At 51.1% G+C, this 18,217-nt stretch overlaps 1 long non-coding RNA gene across 2 annotated transcripts; it reads left to right on the forward strand.

The window, feature by feature from the left end:
• Window positions 1–333: 333 nt before the first annotated feature.
• LOC119362537 lies at window positions 334–3,455 on the forward strand. Of its 2 annotated transcripts, XR_005173463.1 has the most exons (7): window positions 335–703; window positions 1,464–1,519; window positions 1,615–1,692; window positions 1,941–2,150; window positions 2,235–2,327; window positions 2,410–2,509; window positions 3,099–3,454. It is a non-coding gene; the product is annotated as an uncharacterized LOC119362537 (long non-coding RNA). The 2 variants fall into 2 exon arrangements; XR_005173462.1 differs by having other exon boundaries at window positions 334–703; window positions 1,941–2,327; window positions 3,099–3,455.
• Window positions 3,456–18,217: the final 14,762 nt, after the last annotated feature.

The following is an 18,217-nucleotide window of genomic DNA, read 5'->3' on the forward strand; positions in this document are numbered from 1 at the left end:
TGCTCAAAAAAGACAAAATTTTGGCCAATATAGTATGAATAGTGACCTATAATAGCAAATAAATTTTGTCTTTTTCGTTATGAAGTCAACGTTGGTTATTTTTTCTTGGAAAAATATATACTAGTGCAAAAGTAAGTCAATTTTATTCTAAAAAACTTCTGAACTATTTTGACTTTTTTTTAATTATTAAAAAAATATTCATATAGGATGTATATACAACCAGCAACCAAAGTGTATTTCCCGCCGTGGGCGCGCTACGTGAAAAGGCCGAATTGCACACTAAAGGCCTATCAATCTCACATCCTCTCTCTCTCTCTCACGCGCCGCCCACACACAACACACATGTAAACCTAACCCTGCTCTGTACCGCCACCCGACCTGCGCGCCGCCACCCCCGACTTGCGCACCGCCGGCAGAACCAGCCGGCCGGTCCCCTCGCACCACCACTGACCCTCGGTCTCCCTTCGCTTAGCCTGCAGTAGCAGAAGCGCCGTCCGCGACGGAGGAGCATCGTCCGCCACCGAGGAGCAGCAGCGCCATCCGCCGCCAAGGATCCCCCGCGCCGGGAAGCAGTAGGACTGTCCGCCCGAGGATCCGCGGCCCCGACTGCTGCTGAGGAGCCGCCCGCCATTCCTCTTCCAACATAGGCAACGCCTGTCCCGGTTGACTCCAGTTACCTAGCACCTCCTCCAGATCTTAACTGGTAGGATGCAAAAATTTCCATGTGCTGGCTACATATCCAGTTATATCTGTTCATGCCTGTGATTTTTCTTCACGAGCTTTTCATATTTAGAACTTCATATACCAGAGATGCAAATTTGCAGAAACTGTAATGTAGATGCAGTAGTTCTGGAGAAAGACCAAACTGCATAATATATAGGTTATTCTGTATATTTCCTAGTTTCAGTGAGCCATCTGAATCTCTTAAAAGCGTTTCAGTGTGCCATTGAGAGTAGAATCACATAATGTTTCATAGTACAATGTTCAATGTATTTGTGGGCATCAAGCTGTGAGTAATATATTTGATCATGTTTCAACTCTGTATGTGCAATAAGACTAGCTAAGAGAGAAAATTACATTTCCTGCTAAATGATCATCACTTATACATGACTTTTTGAAGCTGGGGTGTATGGAATCAGATGGTAGATAAACTCATTCTGCAAATTGACTATTATTCAGAATGGTGCCGTGCTTTGATTTTGTCGTATCCTAGTCCAACTTACCTAGCATTGCAGTAGCTGCCTACATGATGGGGGCCCCTGAACATACCTGCGCCGTTTATCTGTAAAATCTGGTTCAACTTTTGCTGCTGTATTTAGCTTGCTTGTCTCACATGCATGTTTCTTGAGTTCGAGTGACAAAGTAAAACTAATTTGATTTTATTGGAGGTTCCCAACATAGTTTTTCCTTTTTTCATGATTTTTTGTTAAACTGATTTGATTTTATGCCCGCTTTACGCTCAGATTCTGATATTGCCTACACCAGGGCACAATGATGAATTCTAGGAAGGATGCTCATGGTACACAACATCCTTACTTCATATTCACCTATCTGAATGCTGTACAACATCAATGCTTTGTTAATGCTAAGTCCCTTGATTGTTTTTGTGTGCAGGAAGGAAAGGCTATGTTGTCTTAACAAGGATGAAAAGTATAACAACATACACAAACGAACATGGACAACCCAGATCTGGTAAATTGTTTATGTCATTTAAGTTGTCTCTAGCATTTGCTATAATGCATAAAATCCTGGTATGGGTTAAATTGCTAAACCGTCAAAACTGCTCATTCGAGTGAGGACGTGGTCGGACATTCACCCTACCATCCATAGACTCATTGTTGCTCATATCATAGTGCATACAACCTTTTTCACATGTGTTATCTTATTTTACCATGGATAATGCATTGCTTATGTATATTCATTTGCTGTCTGCTTTACAGGACAGATGGGACCTGGAAGATACACCAGAAACAGAAGAAAAAGTTCTCAAAATTGCGAAAGAGCGATATAGAGGCTGGCGATCAACTATAAGCTCCACTTACAAGGCATACAAAACAGATGCAGCTATATTGGCTAATCTGCCGGAAGATTTACAATCAGAATAGTGGGAATGGATGATTGACTACTTTGTCATTGATTCATAATTTCAGGTTATCTCTAAGATCACTCTTTGTCTACTATGTGTTAAGGTGAAATTGCTTTTCAGGTTATATTTGGTTTCGATGAATTGATAGGAACGCAACCGAAAGAACACTGGTAATCGTAAGAAATAGAAGACAACACACATAATTGGATCAAAACCTTACTCGCAACTAAGTTTTGAGAAGGTATGGGTGTAACTAAATATGTATGCCTCGCTGCTAACTATGGTTTCATGTTTCAAGCATCTCATTGCTATATTACTTGCAGAGAAACTCGGAAACTGGAGAAGAGCCGGATTGGATTGCTCTGTGGGAACACACCCACACAAAGAATGGAACATGGTCTAACAGAGTCCTAGGATGTCTATGTGAGTACACTGACTTTTAGTTATTCTATAGTTATTTAATGATGTGCATTCAGCATGCTTCTTCATTAGCTGGGATTATTAATGCGTTGGATCATGTTATTTTTGTTTCATCTTTTATAGTGTCAATATTGATGCTGCACCTATAATTGTTCTTTCCGTTTTTAGGACAAAGCATGTCAAGAAGTTGAAAATAAAGAAACTGAAACTCATGGTCCACTTTCAAGCGAGCATGCCATTGGCCTTCATAATTAGCTAGCTGCTTCTTTTCTTTCACCATGCATTGTTGTTGCATCGAGTTACAACTTAAACAAAATGAATATGTGCTAGCTAAGGACATGAACTTAACAACTATAGATCGAGTCACAACTTAAATCAGTAGCGGAAGCTTTTAGTATATGTACTTGTGCATATGCTTTAGACATTTACACTTGTAAAGCTGTTTGGATCCTTCGGTTGCATGCTTGCTGACGCAGTATTACTCTAGTTAGTCTAGCAACAATTCTTTTTAACAATGGGGCTGGAATAATTGTATGGCGTATGTTATGTTTGACTCATTAACTAGAACTATTTTTTTATTTCTTGATTGCAGGATCCAAAGAACTAGCTCGACTGGACTCTAGATCACAGACAATTTAGTCTTGGCACTTAATTAGGATGGCTAAACTACATTTGAGTCTCATTTGATGGATATTTGCTATGAGAATTATGAATTTTATGAATCTACATATTATACGTATGGTTTTGAATGTTGTAATTAAATGCTTGTATTTTTTTTAGGTTGCAATAGGCTATTGCCACAACCCACTTTTGGTTGCCACATGTTAGCACCACGAAAATTTAAATTGTCGCAATAGTTTCTCGCTACAAACATTTCACCTGTGGTGATACCTATTTATCACCACCAAAACTAGTATGTTGCAATTTCCTGTTACGACGACTAGAATATTTGTTGCCATAAGTTAATTTCACAAGTGTAACTGTTTGTGGCAAAATGCCTAATGCGATGAAAATAAGGATTGTTGTTATAGTTTATTGCCACAATTGACTATTGCCACGGAAGAGTATGCACCACGAATCGAGAGCCGTTGGCATAGGTGGTTGCCACAAAAGTCTATCGCCACGAGCTATTAGTCGCCATGATTCGTTACATGTTGCATTAAAGCTATCTCCACAAAGCAAATTGTGGCATCAGGTGAGTGTTGCCATGGGAAAACATGTGGCGACTTCCCACATGGTTGTTCTAATAGAACACTTTATTGCCAAGATTGTTTTTTGTGGCAATAAGCTATTACCATGTGTCCAGTCGCAACGGCTGCCAACGAATATTTTTCGTGGCAATAGGTACTTATCGCCACGAATCGGCATGTATTGCGACGAATTTTTTTGTTGCAATAGACCGGGATCTTTGTAGTGCAAGACCAGCAGGATGGCAGAGCGGAGGTCATCGTGGAGCCCAAGCCAGCGTCATCGTCAGGGTCTTTGGCAGGCGAGGACCAACTTTAGTCAGGATAAGTGTACTAGATGTCCCCCTTCAAAATGGCCAATTGTTGGCGACCTTCCTGCTCAATATTTGGGAAGAGGCCCAGGGCCTCCGCCTATAAATAGGGCTAGCCACCCCTAGGGTAAAGGGGAGAGATCATCGGCATCTAGTCTAGAAATCAGTCAGAGAGTAGAACCTTAACCAACACCGCCATAAGAACAGATCCTCGCGAGGCTGTTCTTCCCTTGTACTGTTCCTCATCAGCCCCAGAGGCAATCCACCACACCACAAACTGGAGTAGGGTATTACACCACAATGGTGGCCTGAACCAGTATTAATCTCGTGTCCTTTGTGTTGTTCTTCGTGTAGTTTTAGATCCTAGCGAGGCGGTGAGACATGAGTAGGCTGGGGGTGTGATTTCCGCGCGCACCCCAGTGTTCGAACCTCAAGGGTCTGCCGGAACCCGAAATCCGGCATTTGGCGCGCCAGGTAGGGGTGCACCGGAATCCGCCTTCCGTCGCCTCATGTTTCGCCGCCCGTCGCATCATCATCAACATGTCTGGCGACCCAACGGGCAATCCCGATCCCTGGGCGGCATGGCCCGCCCGCGCAGAGTCGCCTACCCAGGGCAACCTCAACCCTGCGCCCCAGGCAGCCCGCGGTCCGCAGGGCGCTGCGGGCTGCGGGCGACACGGTCAAGCGGCACCAGCTCTCACGCCGTGGCAGGTGCGGTCGGCAGCCAGGGCCTCGAGCCACGCCGCGGTCGCGGCGCCGTACTCACGGCGAGAGCAGGTGAACTCAAGGGCTGCGCTCACGGTAGCTCGAGAGCTACTGCAATGCAGGCTGCTAGAGGGCGGGTGGCAGAGCTCCTGGGCTCGGCCGCCTCGGGGGCTCACCCCTTCTGCACCCAGCTGCCGCCTCAGGCCCAAGGAGGATCGCTCGGAGGCCCCACACGCGCCCGCACCGCCTCGAGCGGGTCCCAGGGCCACTCCAACACCACCCTGGCCGTCAGCGCCTGGCCACCAACAGTGCCGCCTCCTCCCCCGGCCAACGAAGGAGGACTCGTCACAGCCCACGGTCCCAGTGGGCCACCGCGCTACTGCCCCCAGGTGGGAGCCTCAAGCAGGGCTGCATGGCACACGGGGCACTACAGCGAAGCATTCGGGGTGGCGGCCCCGGAAGAGTATGTGCCCCACATGATGGATCAAGGGCACGCGCTGGAGGAAGACCCTAGCTCGCTCCTCGGCCCAAGCTGGGGGGAAGGAACACCCGAAGCTGAGCTCTTTCAGGAGCCCCGGGAAAGCCCCGTCGACCACGCTGGAGGCAGCGATTATCGGGTACCGCTAATTCCTCAGGAGCAGGCATACGCTAACCATGGGTCGCAGGAGCTACAGGTCATCGTGGCGGATGGCTACCCCAATCCAGCAGCTTCCTACCCCTCAGGAGGAGGGCGCCGGGGGCTGCAGGAGAGGGGCCGAGATCCGGCATCACCACCACGGCGTTCGGAACAAGGCGTCCTCAGGAGGTAGGCCCTCTGCCGGGGAGGTGCCTCAGGGCCTACCCCCGACAGAGGACCCGTGGTCATCAGGGGAACCGCTGACGACCGCTCTACCCCATCGGCGGCGTCCTCGGTCTCCGGCTGCCGTCGATGGCAGTAGAGTGTGGCGCAAGGCGGGGCCCTCATCTGGCGATATGAAGTAAGGCCGGCACCTGTGAAGAAGTGAAAGGACATGTGGTGCCCCCATGTGTGGTTTTGGTAATTGATGACAATCTCTATGGACTAATGGTTTCCTTGAGTTATATTTGAAGGTTTTGTCCATAGGTTTTTCTTGAAGTCCATGTGTTGGTTTCAAGGAGTTTATGAGTTGACCAAGGTGCTATTAAGGAATTATCCAAAGATTGGTCATGTGAGTGTTGAGCTTATTGCAAGCATGTCTTGAAGAAGAAGAGTGTGTGATCATTCATGTTTACCTTCAAGACATCATCCAAATGAAGAGAGTTGGAAAGATTCAAGGTTGATCAAGACTAAGTCAAAGAATGAATCAAGTTGATCAACACACAAAGCATAGAAGATGTACCGAGAGGGATCAAGCGATCCCATGGTATGGTAAGCATGGTCAATTACGCTTTGTGTACTAACCCATGGTCTTCGTGAGAGTTCTTTGTGGGGTTAGGTTGCTGTCGGTGTCAAAACCGGCGGATCTCGGGTAGGGGGTCCCGAACTGTGCGTCTAGGCGGATGGTAACAGGAGACAAGGGACACGATGTTTTACCCAGGTTCGGGCCCTCTTGATGGAGGTAAAACCCTACGTCCTGCTTGATTAATATTGATGATGTGTGTTACAAGAGTAGATCTACCACGAGATCAAGGAGGCTAAACCCTAGAAGCTAGCCTATGGTATGATTGTTTTTCGTCCTACGGACTAAAGCCATCCGGTTTATATAGACACCGGAGAGGGCTAGGGTTACACAGAGTCGGTTACAATGGTAGGAGATCTACATATCCGTATCGCCAAGCTTGCCTTCCACGCCAAGGAAAGTCCCATCCGGACACGGGACGAAGTCTTCAATCTTGTATCTTCATAGTCTTGGAGTCCGGCCGATGATGATAGTTCGGCTGTCCGGACACCCCCTAGTCCAGGACTCCCTCAGTAGCCCCTGAACCAGACTTCAATGACGACGAGTCCGACGCGCATATTGTCTTCGACATTGCAAGGCGGGTTCCTCCTCCGAATAATTTACAGAAGATTATGAACCCCAGGATAGTGTCCGGCTCTGCAAAATAAATTCCACGTACAACCGTAGAGAGAATAATATTTACACAAGTTCAATCTGCTGACGTATTTGATGGCGTGACATCACACCACTACCAAGACTTTACTCAAATTGTTTTTATTGTACCACCCCAGCGCGTTTAGCGAAGCGGTTTCCTTGGCACGTCTTGTCGAAGCAGAGATCGTGTTCCCCTTATTCCGGGATTCTCATAAATACGAACGTGGGTAACCCAACCGCGCCCATTGATTGCGGCGCTTGGGAGATAAGCGAGTTTTATCAGGCCGGTGAGGACACATGTTTTTGTCTGCCCATATAAAGGGATAAAGATCCAACCCTTTTACCTGCGCCTTCTTCCTCCTTGGCTTATCCATCTCCGCGAACTCGAGCTCCAGCGCCCAAGTCCGCACATCTCACCTCAACCTCCTCCAAATATGTCCGGAGCGGGAGGCAAGTGGATGGCCTCCTCCGTCACGGAGGGGCACATCCAGAAGCTACGCAGCGCCGAATATTTGTCCAGCAACATCGCGCATCGGCTCCCCGACGAGGGAGAGCTCATCCCCACCCCCAGGCCCCATGAGAGGATAGTATTTCGTCCCCATTTCCTCCGCGGACTGGGCTTCCCACTCCATCCCTTTGTCCGGGGGCTCATGTTCTACTACGGCCTGGATTTCCATGATCTGGTCCCGAATTTCATCCTCAACATCTCGGCGTTTATCGTCGTGTGTGAGGCCTTCCTCTGCATCCAGCCCTACTTCGGCTTGTGGCTCAAGACCTTCAGTATCAAACCGAAGGTTGTGAAGGGTAGTCAAGCGGAGTGCGGAGGCGCCATGGTGGGCAGGATGTCCCACGTTACTTGGCTTGAAGGCACTTTTGTGGAAACCATTAAGGGGTGGCAATCGGGGTGGTTCTACATCACCGAGCCGCGTGACCCTGAATGGGCAGCGGCCCCCGAATTTAGATCTGGCACCCCCACATGGCTCACCTCCTAGAAAGAGAGCGGCGGACATGGGGTGATTCGGAGGAGCTGACCGGACTCCAAGCCTGCATCCAAAAGCTAGTGGACAAGAAGCTCAAGCTTGTCAACGTAGTCCAGGTCATGCTCATCCACCGGATTCTCCCATGCCAACGACGGGGCTTCAACATGTGGGAGTTCGATCCGGCGCAGCACCAGACTTTGAGCGGGCTCTTCGACACTACGTACGAAGATGTCTGGAAGGTGCTGTTCAAGGGCGCCGAGGCTCCCGCATCCGCTACCGAAGATCGCGGATTCAGCTCGCAGCGTCCGGCTGACAAGGTAAGTGATTTTGTCCTTTACGGGACGTTTGTTTTCCGTAGTTTGACTCTATGCGGGATCTAAACTCCCTTTCCTTTGACAGGGCTGGCTGAAGAAGGCCGAACAGACTATCTGTCCGGCCCCATTACCAGAGGACCCAGCAGACGCCCGCTTAACGGGGCTGCTGGCTCCGGCACCCCACGTGGTGCCGGAGAAGAAGGCCAAGAAGAAGGCCACGGGCACTCGGAAGAGTTCCCGTTTTCAGGTGCTATTGGGTGATGACTCTAAGGCAGACTCCTCTCACAAAGGTGAGGAGGAGAAGAAGAAAGCCCCTCCCCCAGCGGGGGGAGGGAAGAAAAGGAAGGCCTCCCCAACGAGGGGGGGCGAAGGGTCCAAGAAGGGAAAAACTCTTTCCCCGGACTGCTCTGCCAACGCCAGCGACGACGACGAGGACTGGACTCCAAGGGCCAAGCCCCTGGCGAGATCGTAAGTATCCGGACTCCCGAATAACTTCATGGTTTTTCTTTTCGCCACGTAATGTCTTTCTAATGCCGCATACAACCCTGCAGTCCGCCCAAGGATGATCTTCCCGCTTCGTCGAGCGGGTCCTTGGGTGCATCGGATATGGATTCTCTTCCGACCGCCTCCACCCCCCGTGATGCGGACGATGCCGAGGTGGGATCCCGGGAAGGGACCCGCCAGGAGGAGGAGGCCCCGGAGGTGTCGTAGAACAACCTCCCGGACTTTGCATCGGACTCGGCCCCGGAACCCATAGTGGCTCCGGAGTCCGGCGGGCGGCCCCTTCGTAAGAAGGGCAAGACCGTGACACCGGCAGCTTCCGTCCAACCAGAGGCGCCGGATAGCTTGTTGGAGGCGCTCAATGGCGCCTCTATCAAAGAGGAACACCACACTGTTATGAGTGCGGTGATTCAGAAGGTTCAGCTCGCCAAGAGCGAGCTGACCGAAGCCTGCAGCAGCCTTCTAACAGGCTTTGAGGTAAGAATTTTGATATATGTAAAAAAGTACCGCATAGACAGTAGCCCCTGATGCTCGGTTCAGTGTTCGGAAAGAAAAGCCGGACTGATGATCTAAAAAGATATACGCATGAGTCATAAAAAATATGTCAATATGAGATTGCAGGATGCGCTGCTGACCTCTGCCGCATTGACTGTGGATGTCAATGCTTTGAAGCAAAGCCTCGAGCGGTCTGAGAACGAGCTCGACCATGCCAAGAAGCAGCTCGAGGACAAGGAAGGTGAGTAACACCTTATTAAAATTGTACCTTATAGAAAAGGATTTTGGTTGCAAGAAGAATGACAAGGATAACGCGGGTATTGCAGGGGCCACTAACGAGGTGGCGACCCTGAAGGAGGCGGTGTCCACGGCCGAACGTAATGTGGCCGCGGAACGCACCGAGCGAGAGAAGCAGGAGGCGCAGGTGGCGGAGGTACAGCAAGAGCTCCAGGCTCTCATGGAAAAACATGAGAGTTTGGAGCATGACTCGAAGACTCGAGAGTCCAAGCTTGCGACGGCTATTGAGAGTGCCAAAGCCGCTAAGGCCGAAGCCTATAAGGCCCTCCAGGAAGTCGAGGTGTTGAAGAAAATAGCGGGGGGTAAGGCGTTTTTCATGCAAAGTAAGCATGTGAGTGTGAATTACATATCACTTACCCGAATTCGGAGCTCTCCAGGAGCATTCGCAGATCTGCCTCGCAGCGTGTCCGATGCTGCCCCTTTCTATAGGGCCGAGGAGGGGAGCTCGACGGAGAAGGTCTTCTGGTCTCAGTATGCTGAGGCCGGACATCCGGTGCCCCTTAGCGACCAGCTGAAGCAGCTGGTCGAGCTCCACAAGGTGGCCGAACAGGCCATGAAGGGCCTCATAGTTCGGCTGTGGCCTAAGGAGGCCATGCCTGGGAGCTACTTCGGCCTGGTGCGGCGGCTGGTGGATGCGTGCCCGTGGGTTGAAGTCATCAAGCACTCCGCCTGTATTGAAGGTGACCGTCGGGCCCTTGCCCGCGCAAAGGTGCACTAGGGCAAGATGGATGCCCAGGAGCTTGTGACGGACCCGCCACCGCAGGGCAAGGAGCATCGCACGCCCGAGATGTATTATAAGAGTGTCCTGAAGGGTGCCCGCATTATTGCGGGTGAGTGCTCCAAAGATGTAATATTTGAGTAGACTCACATTTTGTTATCCCGTGCGCTGAAAACTTAGTCCATATGCGCTAAGCAACGCTTGTTAATTTAAAATATTACCTTCTGTGCGGCTGTTTATCAAATCTAAGAGATGGCAAGTCGTCGGCTTCAGCCCCCATGCCACGAGTGCTGGGGTGTTCGGGATAAAGTTGAGCACTCTTGTTCCCATTTTTGGGTCCATCTAGGGAGGCGCTCAACACAGCGAACAAGGCAACCGGACTTATAATGCTTGAACACTCTCACTTAGCCATAGAATTCTATAATTTTAAATTTCGGCGAAGCCCCTAGTCTTCGGAAGGCCGAATTTGGGGCGCTATCCACACCTGGGCCAGACAAAAGCCGGCTCCTCGCTCTAAGCGGCATAAGTCTTTAGGGACTCGCAAAAAACCTCTCGAATAGCGACCGGCTCTCGCCTCATCATGACGGTCAGTTTTAGCTTTCTCCACTGAGGCGCTCGCCCAGCTCAACTGGGGCGCAATCGCAGTGGTTCTCCCAGTGCTACCTTAGCCGATACAACGGAACGTAAGGTACCAAAACATGGGAGCCGGGCAAACCCAACTATTGACCCAAGACATGATTCGGAGCCGATGCATACAATGCTATAAGTTCGGGGTGCCGCACTTGTGAAAGTGTTCGGACTTATCACACCATGATGCGGGAAACATAAGCCCCTAGTGTATTTAGCCGTACCAAAATGTACGGATGCAACATGTCATAAATGAACATATGTATAAGAAAGGAATGCGATTGGAAAAAAGGTGCTGCATTACTTATTCAAGAAAAAACTGCTGTAAATGCAGAATGATACAAATGGTGCGATAAGCAAGGGATCGGACTATTAAACATGTCCCCCTCCAGGGGTAGGCTGCGGAATGGTGCATAAAACAGATTTAATGCTCGTAATGGAGACCACCTGGATATTCGTTGTAGCCTTTCTCCTTCCCTAGCTGTTGCATCGTGAGTTCGGCAGGTCTGCTGCCGGACAGGGCCTCGGACGAACGGAGTCCTGTGGGTGAAAATAAAAAGAAAAAAGAAAAAAAAAGAACGACACACTTGAGAGCCCCTGGTGTGGTTGATCCGCATTCTGGGCCTATCGTGGTCGTGCCCTTCTCCCCATGCCCCATGGTATCTTCAGAGCGTAATGGTGTACGCGAAGGACATGTCTTGACGTTTTGCAGGGGCTGGGGTTGGGGCCGCACTGCTATGCGTGCTCAGAACGTGCCAGGTGGTCTTGTTGTAGGTTACTCCGGGCGCGTTTAGCCGTGTCCGGCCGCTTAACGGCCGACACTTGAGAATTGCCTTAAGAGGCTGCATTGTACTTCTGCCGCGAGAGCCGCTGTATGTTCCTCCATTCGGAGAGAGCGTTCAGTGTTTCCATTGACCGTGATAACTCCTCGAGGGCCTGGCATCTTGAGCTTGAGGTATGCGTAGTGTGGCACCGCGTTGAACTTTGCAAACGCGGTACGTCCGAGCAGGGCATGATAGCCGCTGCGGATCGGAACTATGTCGAAGATTAACTCCTCGCTTCGGAAGTTATCCGGGGATCCGAAGACTAGTTCCAGTGTAACTGAGCCTGTACAATTGGCTTCTACACCTAGTATGACGCCTTTAAAGGTCGTCTTGGTAGGTTTAATCCTTGAGGGGTCTATGCCCATTTTGCGCACTGTATCCTGATAAAGCAGGTTCAGGCTGCTGCCGCCGTCCATCAGGACTCTGGTGAGGTGAAATCCATCGACGATTGGGTCTAAAACCAATGCAGCGAATCCGCCGTGGCGGATGCTGGTGGGGTGGTCCCTTCGGTCAAAAGTGATCGGGCAGGAGGACCATGGATTGAACTTCGGGGCAACTGGCTCCATCGCGTATACATCCCTGAGTGCACGCTTCCGCTCCCTTTTGGGTATGTGCGTTGCGTATATCATGTTCACCTTCCGCACCTGTGGGGGGAAACCCTTCTGTCCTCTATTGTTCGGCGGTCGGGTCTCTTCCTCGTCATCGCTATGCAGCCCCTTGTCATTGTTTTCGGCAATTAACTTGCCTGCCTGCTTGAATACCCAACAGTCCCTGTTGGTGTGGTTGGCTGGCTTTTCGGGGGTGCCGTGTATCTGGCACGAGCGTCGAGTATTCGGTCCAAATTGGACGGACCCGGAGTAGTTCTTTTGAATGGCTTTTTCCGCTGACCGGGTTTAGAGCCTCTGAATCCGGCATTGATTGCCGTAACTTCACTATTATCGCCGTTAATGCGGCGTTTGTTTTTGTTGCGACGCGACCTGCCATTAAGGTCCTTGATATCCGGACTGCCAGAATTTTTGCTGAGGTTGTTGCTGCGTGCTAGCCAGCTGTCCTCACCCGCGCAGAAGCGGGTCATGAGTGATGTGAGGGCTGCCATGGATTTCGGCTTTTCCTGTCCCAGGTGCCGGGCAAGCCACTCGTCGCGGATGTTATGCTTGAAGGCCGCGAGGGTCTCCGCATCCGGACAGTCGATGATTTGGTTTTTCTTGGTTAAGAACCGTGTCCAGAATTGTCTGGCCGATTCGTCTGGCTGCTGAATTATGTGGCTTAGGTCATCAGGGTCTGGTGGTCGCACATAGGTGCCTTGGAAGTTATCGAGGAATGCGGCTTCCAGGTCTTCCCAACTCCCAATTGACTCTGCTGGCAATCTGTTAAGCCAATGCTGGGATGGTCCTTTAAGCTTGAGGGGGAGATATTTGATGGCGTGAAGATCGTCACCGCAGGCCATGTGGATGTGAAGGAGATAGTCTTCAATCCAAACCGCGGGGTTTGTTGTGCCATCGTAAGATTCAATATTCACGGGTTTAAACCCTTCGGGGATTTGATGATCCATTACTTCATCTGTGAAGCATAGTGGGTGTGCGGCGCCTCTGTACTGGGCGATATCACGACGGAGCTCAAAAGAGCTTTGTCTATTTTGTTCGGCCCGGCCGGACTTACTGTGTCCGGCGCGACGGTTGCCGTCACGTATCATGGGGCGCCCATGCGATCCATAGATTGATCTTGATTGTCTTGCCTTATCCTCCAATATATCTCGCAAGTCCAGAGCGTTCCCCTGTGGCCTTGTGCTTTTCGAGCGATGCCGGGGTACGGTTCTAGTGAAGGGCCTAGAGGCCTCTCTGTCGCGACCACGGGGTGGTCGGTCAGCCGTATTGTCTGCTGGTGATGCAGGTTCATACGCCTCCTCCTCTAATCGGGGAGCAGCTTGCGTTTAGGGTAGCTTTTGGAGGGGCGTTCGAGCTCATGCTCTTCGGCCGCGAGGACTTCAGTCCATCTGTCGGCTAGCAGATCTTGATCAGCTCTAAGCTGTTGCTGCTTTTTCTTGAGGCTGTTCGCCGTGGCCATAAGCCTGCGTTTAAAACGCTCCTGTTCGACGGGATCCTCAGGCACGACGAATTCGTCGTCGTCGAGGCTTGCCTCGTCTTCGGAGGGAGGCATATAATCCTCTACCTCTTCTTCTGCCGCTCTCTCATGAGGGCTGGCGTCTTCGTCCTCCTGTGCTGAATCTTGCTGGAGTGGGTTGTCTTCGGCACTGTCTGGGGTGTTATTGTCTCCGGTGCCGGAATCTTCATTCTTGCTGTGGCGGGATTTAGAGCGGCGCCGCTGACGCCGACGCTTGGGCTGTTTCTTGGAGGGGTCATCCTCCGCTGTTCCTTCACCATTCCCATCCTTTGGGATATCCACCATGTATATGTCATATGATGAGGTGGCTTTCCAGTGCCCGGTAGGTGCTGGTTCTTGGTCGTCTCCGGCATCGTCGTCCATACCGTCAATGTCTTCGGAGTCGTAGTCTAGCATGTCGGTTAGATCGTCGACAGTGGCTACTAAGTGGGTGGTGGGTGGGCTTTGAATTTCTTCATCGTCTGCATCCCAACCATCTTGACCACAGTCCGGCCAGGGCTCTCCTGATAGCGAGAGATACTTTAGCGAACTCAAGATGTCACCGAAAGGTGAGTGTTGAAAGATGTCTGCAGCGGTGAATTCCATGACCGGCGCCCAATCGGATTCGATTGGAGGGGGCACGGGAGGTTCGGAGTCCGGAAGGAGTCTGGCACCTTGGAGTCACGAGCTTTGTGAGGGACAAGGTCAGTGTTTGGCTCTATCGCCGTAGAGGTTGCAGCCCCCGAGGCGGTGTCTAGCCATCCGTCCTCGATCTGCGTAGCCAGCTCCGAATTGAAGATCGGAGCGGGCTCGAGTGCGGCCTCCAGGGTACTGTCCGGCTGCAGAGCTAAATCATGCCCATCGTGACAGTGCGGCGTGCTTGGCTGTGGCTCGAATCCATCGAAGATCAAGTCCCCGCGGATGTCAGCCATGAAGTTTAAACTTCCAAATCTGACCTGATGGCCAGGGGCGTAGCTTTCGATCTGCTCCAGATGGCCAAGCGAGTTGGCCCGCAGTGCAAAGCCGCCGAATACGAAGATCTGTCCGGGGAGGAAGGTCTCACCCCGGACTGCATCGTTGTTGATGATCGAAGAAGCCATCGAGCCTATCGGTGACGACAAAGAGGAACTCTCAATGAAAGCACCAATGTCGGTGTCAAAACCGGCGGATCTCGGGTAGGGGGTCCCGAACTGTGCGTCTAGGCGGATGGTAACGGGAGACAAGGGACACGATGTTTTACCCAGGTTCGGGCCCTCTTAATGGAGGTAAAACCCTATGTCCTGCTTGATTAATATTGATAATGTGTGTTACAAGAGTAGATCTACCACGAGATCAAGGAGGCTAAACCCTAGAAGCTAGCCTATGGTATGATTGTTTTTCGTCCTATGGACTAAAGCCATCCGGTTTATATAGACAATGGAAAGGGCTAGGGTTACACAGAGTCGGTTACAATGGTAGGAGATCTACATATCCGTATCACCAAGCTTGCCTTCCACACCAAGGAAAGTCCCATCCGGACACAGGACGAAGTCTTCAATCTTGTATCTTCATAGTCTTGGAGTCCGGCGATGATGATAGTTCGGCTATCCGGACACCCCCTAGTCCAGGACTCCCTCAGTTGCGGTGTGCAAGTTCAAGTAGGATCATCACGAAGAGATCATATGCTTGAAGCTTGCCGTCCATTGTGGCGACAATGGACTTGTGAAGATGTGCAGAAAAGTGGCTCACCCATAGTGGAGTATGGGGGAGAAATCTACTAGTCTTCATCGAGCCAACGCAATCAAGAAAGGTGGTCCATCTTGAGGAGGAGAAGATCATCATCATCTAGCTCAAGTGGATCATGTGCAAGGCAAAGGTTTGCCCTTGATAGGTTTTCTATTTTACCGGTCTCACCCTAGTTGTGGGAGACCGGGTTATAGGATCGATTACCGTACTATCAAGGGGGGCTCTCGATGAGTTGCTTGATCGTATCGTTCGTAGAGAGCTCAAACCATTGCATCCTTGCATCATCTTTATTGGTTCTTGTTTGGTTCTTCTCCTTGTGAGATTTGGAGCTTATGGTCATATTTATGACAAGCTCAAGTTCATCGAAAATGGAGTTCACATGCATCTTCTATGATGTTTTCGATGTTGGAGGGTATGCCGGTTCTTCTCTGTTGGAGGTGTCGCTGTTTTGATGCTACTCGTTGTCTTGTTTCAAACAAGCTTAAGTTTGCTCAATTCGGAGCTCATTTGCAGAAGTTATGGCAGTTCTGGTTTTCTTTGGAGTATACTTTGTTTTCGCGGTAGTGGCATTAAGTTGGCGCCAGCGGTAGTACCGCTGGGCCGGAGCGGCAGTACCGCTTATCGCCTCAAGCGGTAGTACCGCTGTCCCACAATGGTAGTACCGCCCATGGCCATAAGCGGTAATACGGCTCCGGTTCCGCGCTGGTACTGCCTCGACTCGAGACGTGGTTTTCTCGTGTCGGGTTCAGTGGCAGTAGTAGCGGCAGTAGGAGCGGTAGTACTGCTCGTGAGCGGTAGTATCGCTGGGATGAGCGGTAGTACCGCTTATATGCGGTACTACCGCCCCAAGGTTCATGTCTTGTTGCTCTTTTTCCCTGCTTCTTCCGCCCAAGCGGTAGTACCGCTCGTGGAGCGGTAGTACTGCTCGTGTGCGGGCCGAGCACATAACGGTTGGATTTTCCCCCTCCTATAAAAGGGGGTCTTCTTCCCCAATGAACCTTATCCCTTGAGCTCGTGTTCTTCCCCCATTGTTGACCTTCTTCGAGCTTGCTAACTCTCAATCCCTCCAATGATTCTTGCTAGTTCTTGAGGGAAAAGAGAGAGGAGATCTTGATCCACGTTTCCTCCAATCACTTTCTCCTCTAAGTGAGGGGAACCCCTTGGATCTAGATCTTGGAGTTCTTCGTGTTCTTCTTTCGTTCTTCCTCTCATTTTCCTCCCTAGCATTAGTTGCTTTGGTGGTATTTGGGAGAGAAGGACTTGGGCACTCCGTGTGCCCTTGCCATTGCATTTGGTGCATCGGTTTGAGTTCTCCACGCGATACGTGGAAGTTACAAGTTGAGAAGCTTATTACTCTTGGGTGCTTGGTGCCCTTGGGCTTGTCCCTCTTGGGTGCTTGGGCGCCCTAGACGGTTGGTGGTGTTTGGAGCTCAATCATTGTGGTGTAAAGCTCCGGGAAAGCGTCGGGGTCTCCAATTAGGTTGTGGAGATCGCCCCGAGCAAAGTGTACGGGTTCGGTTACCGCCCCCAAGGGTTGCCATTTGTACAGGTTCGGTGACCACCCTCAAGGGTCCCTTAGTGGAATCACGGCATCTTGCATTGTGCGAGGGCGTGAGGAGATTACGGTGGCCCTAGTGGCTTCTTGGGGAGCATTGTGCCTCCACACCACTCCAAACGGAGATTAGCATCCGCAAGGGTGTGAACTTCGGGATACATCGTCGTCTCCGCGTGCCTCGGTTATCTCTTACCCGAGCCCCTTTACTTATGCACTTTACTTTGTGATAGCCATATTGTTCTTTGTCATATATCTTGCTATCACATAGTTGCTTATCTTGCTTAGCATAAGTTGTTGGTGCACATAGGTGAGCCTAGTTGTTGTAGGTTTTGTGCTTGACAAATTAACCGCTAGGTTTATTCCGCATTTGTTCAAGCCTAAACCGTTTTGTGCTTGACAAATGATTCTTGCTATTCACCCCCCCTCTAGGCGACATCCTCGATCTTTCAAGAAGGCCCAGTGCCTGTGAAGCTCGCCGCCCCGTGACACTCTCACGTAATAATGAGTGGGGCTGTACACGCCCCGGAGTCTCCGGAGAGCCGCCCTCGGGCCTCGGGGGCTCCCACCCACGCCCAGTGGCAGCACTTAGCTCCGCGTTGGTGAGAATACGTCGAAGACTAGACTAGGTGCCGGGCGCGGCTTTTTCTGCTTTCCTTGCTTTTCCCCTTGGTTGTTGCTTTTTCCTGTTCGAATTTAAGTTGGATTTGAGCTTGAGACTTGCGTGTGTTTGGGGAAGGGGTGTTTAGTCTCGTTCGAGCAATCTCTTGCATTCTGGTCATCGCTTTGCATCCGTCCGGCCTCAGCCGCCTCCCCTCGTGAGCCCCTCGCGAGCCGGGTTAGGCCCAACATGCGCGCAGCCCAGATTGCCATCGCCACGCCCTCTCAGGAGGTTCTCCTTGCAGGTTCAATAGGCTCGTTCAGGAGACACTCAGGACACCACGGCCCTCCGCAGGCTAGGGGCCCATACGGGTCAAAGGTAAACAAGCCAGTCGACTCGCCATGAGACCGGCCGACTGGCGCAGGCACACGGGTGATATCATGTCTACAAATACGCTAACTGCAAGTTTTTACACGAGGGGCTCCCCCTCCCAAAATGCTCTTACAAACCTCTGGGCCAAGCCCGAACTCTCTCTACGCAGGGTAAAAGCAGGAACCGCACGCGGTCAATCGGATAAATCCCCCAATGCATCCTCAGGGACACCTCCGGAGTCGCCACTGGCATCACTGGCCTCGCCATCGCCTTCTGCGCCGCCGCCGACGACACCTGGGCCGTTCACCACTCCGCCCTCATAAGCGGCTACGACCACACTGTCGTCGTCGG

Source organism: Triticum dicoccoides, chromosome 2B (genome assembly GCF_002162155.2).
Source record: "Triticum dicoccoides isolate Atlit2015 ecotype Zavitan chromosome 2B, WEW_v2.0, whole genome shotgun sequence".
Lineage (NCBI taxonomy): Eukaryota > Viridiplantae > Streptophyta > Magnoliopsida > Poales > Poaceae > Triticum > Triticum dicoccoides.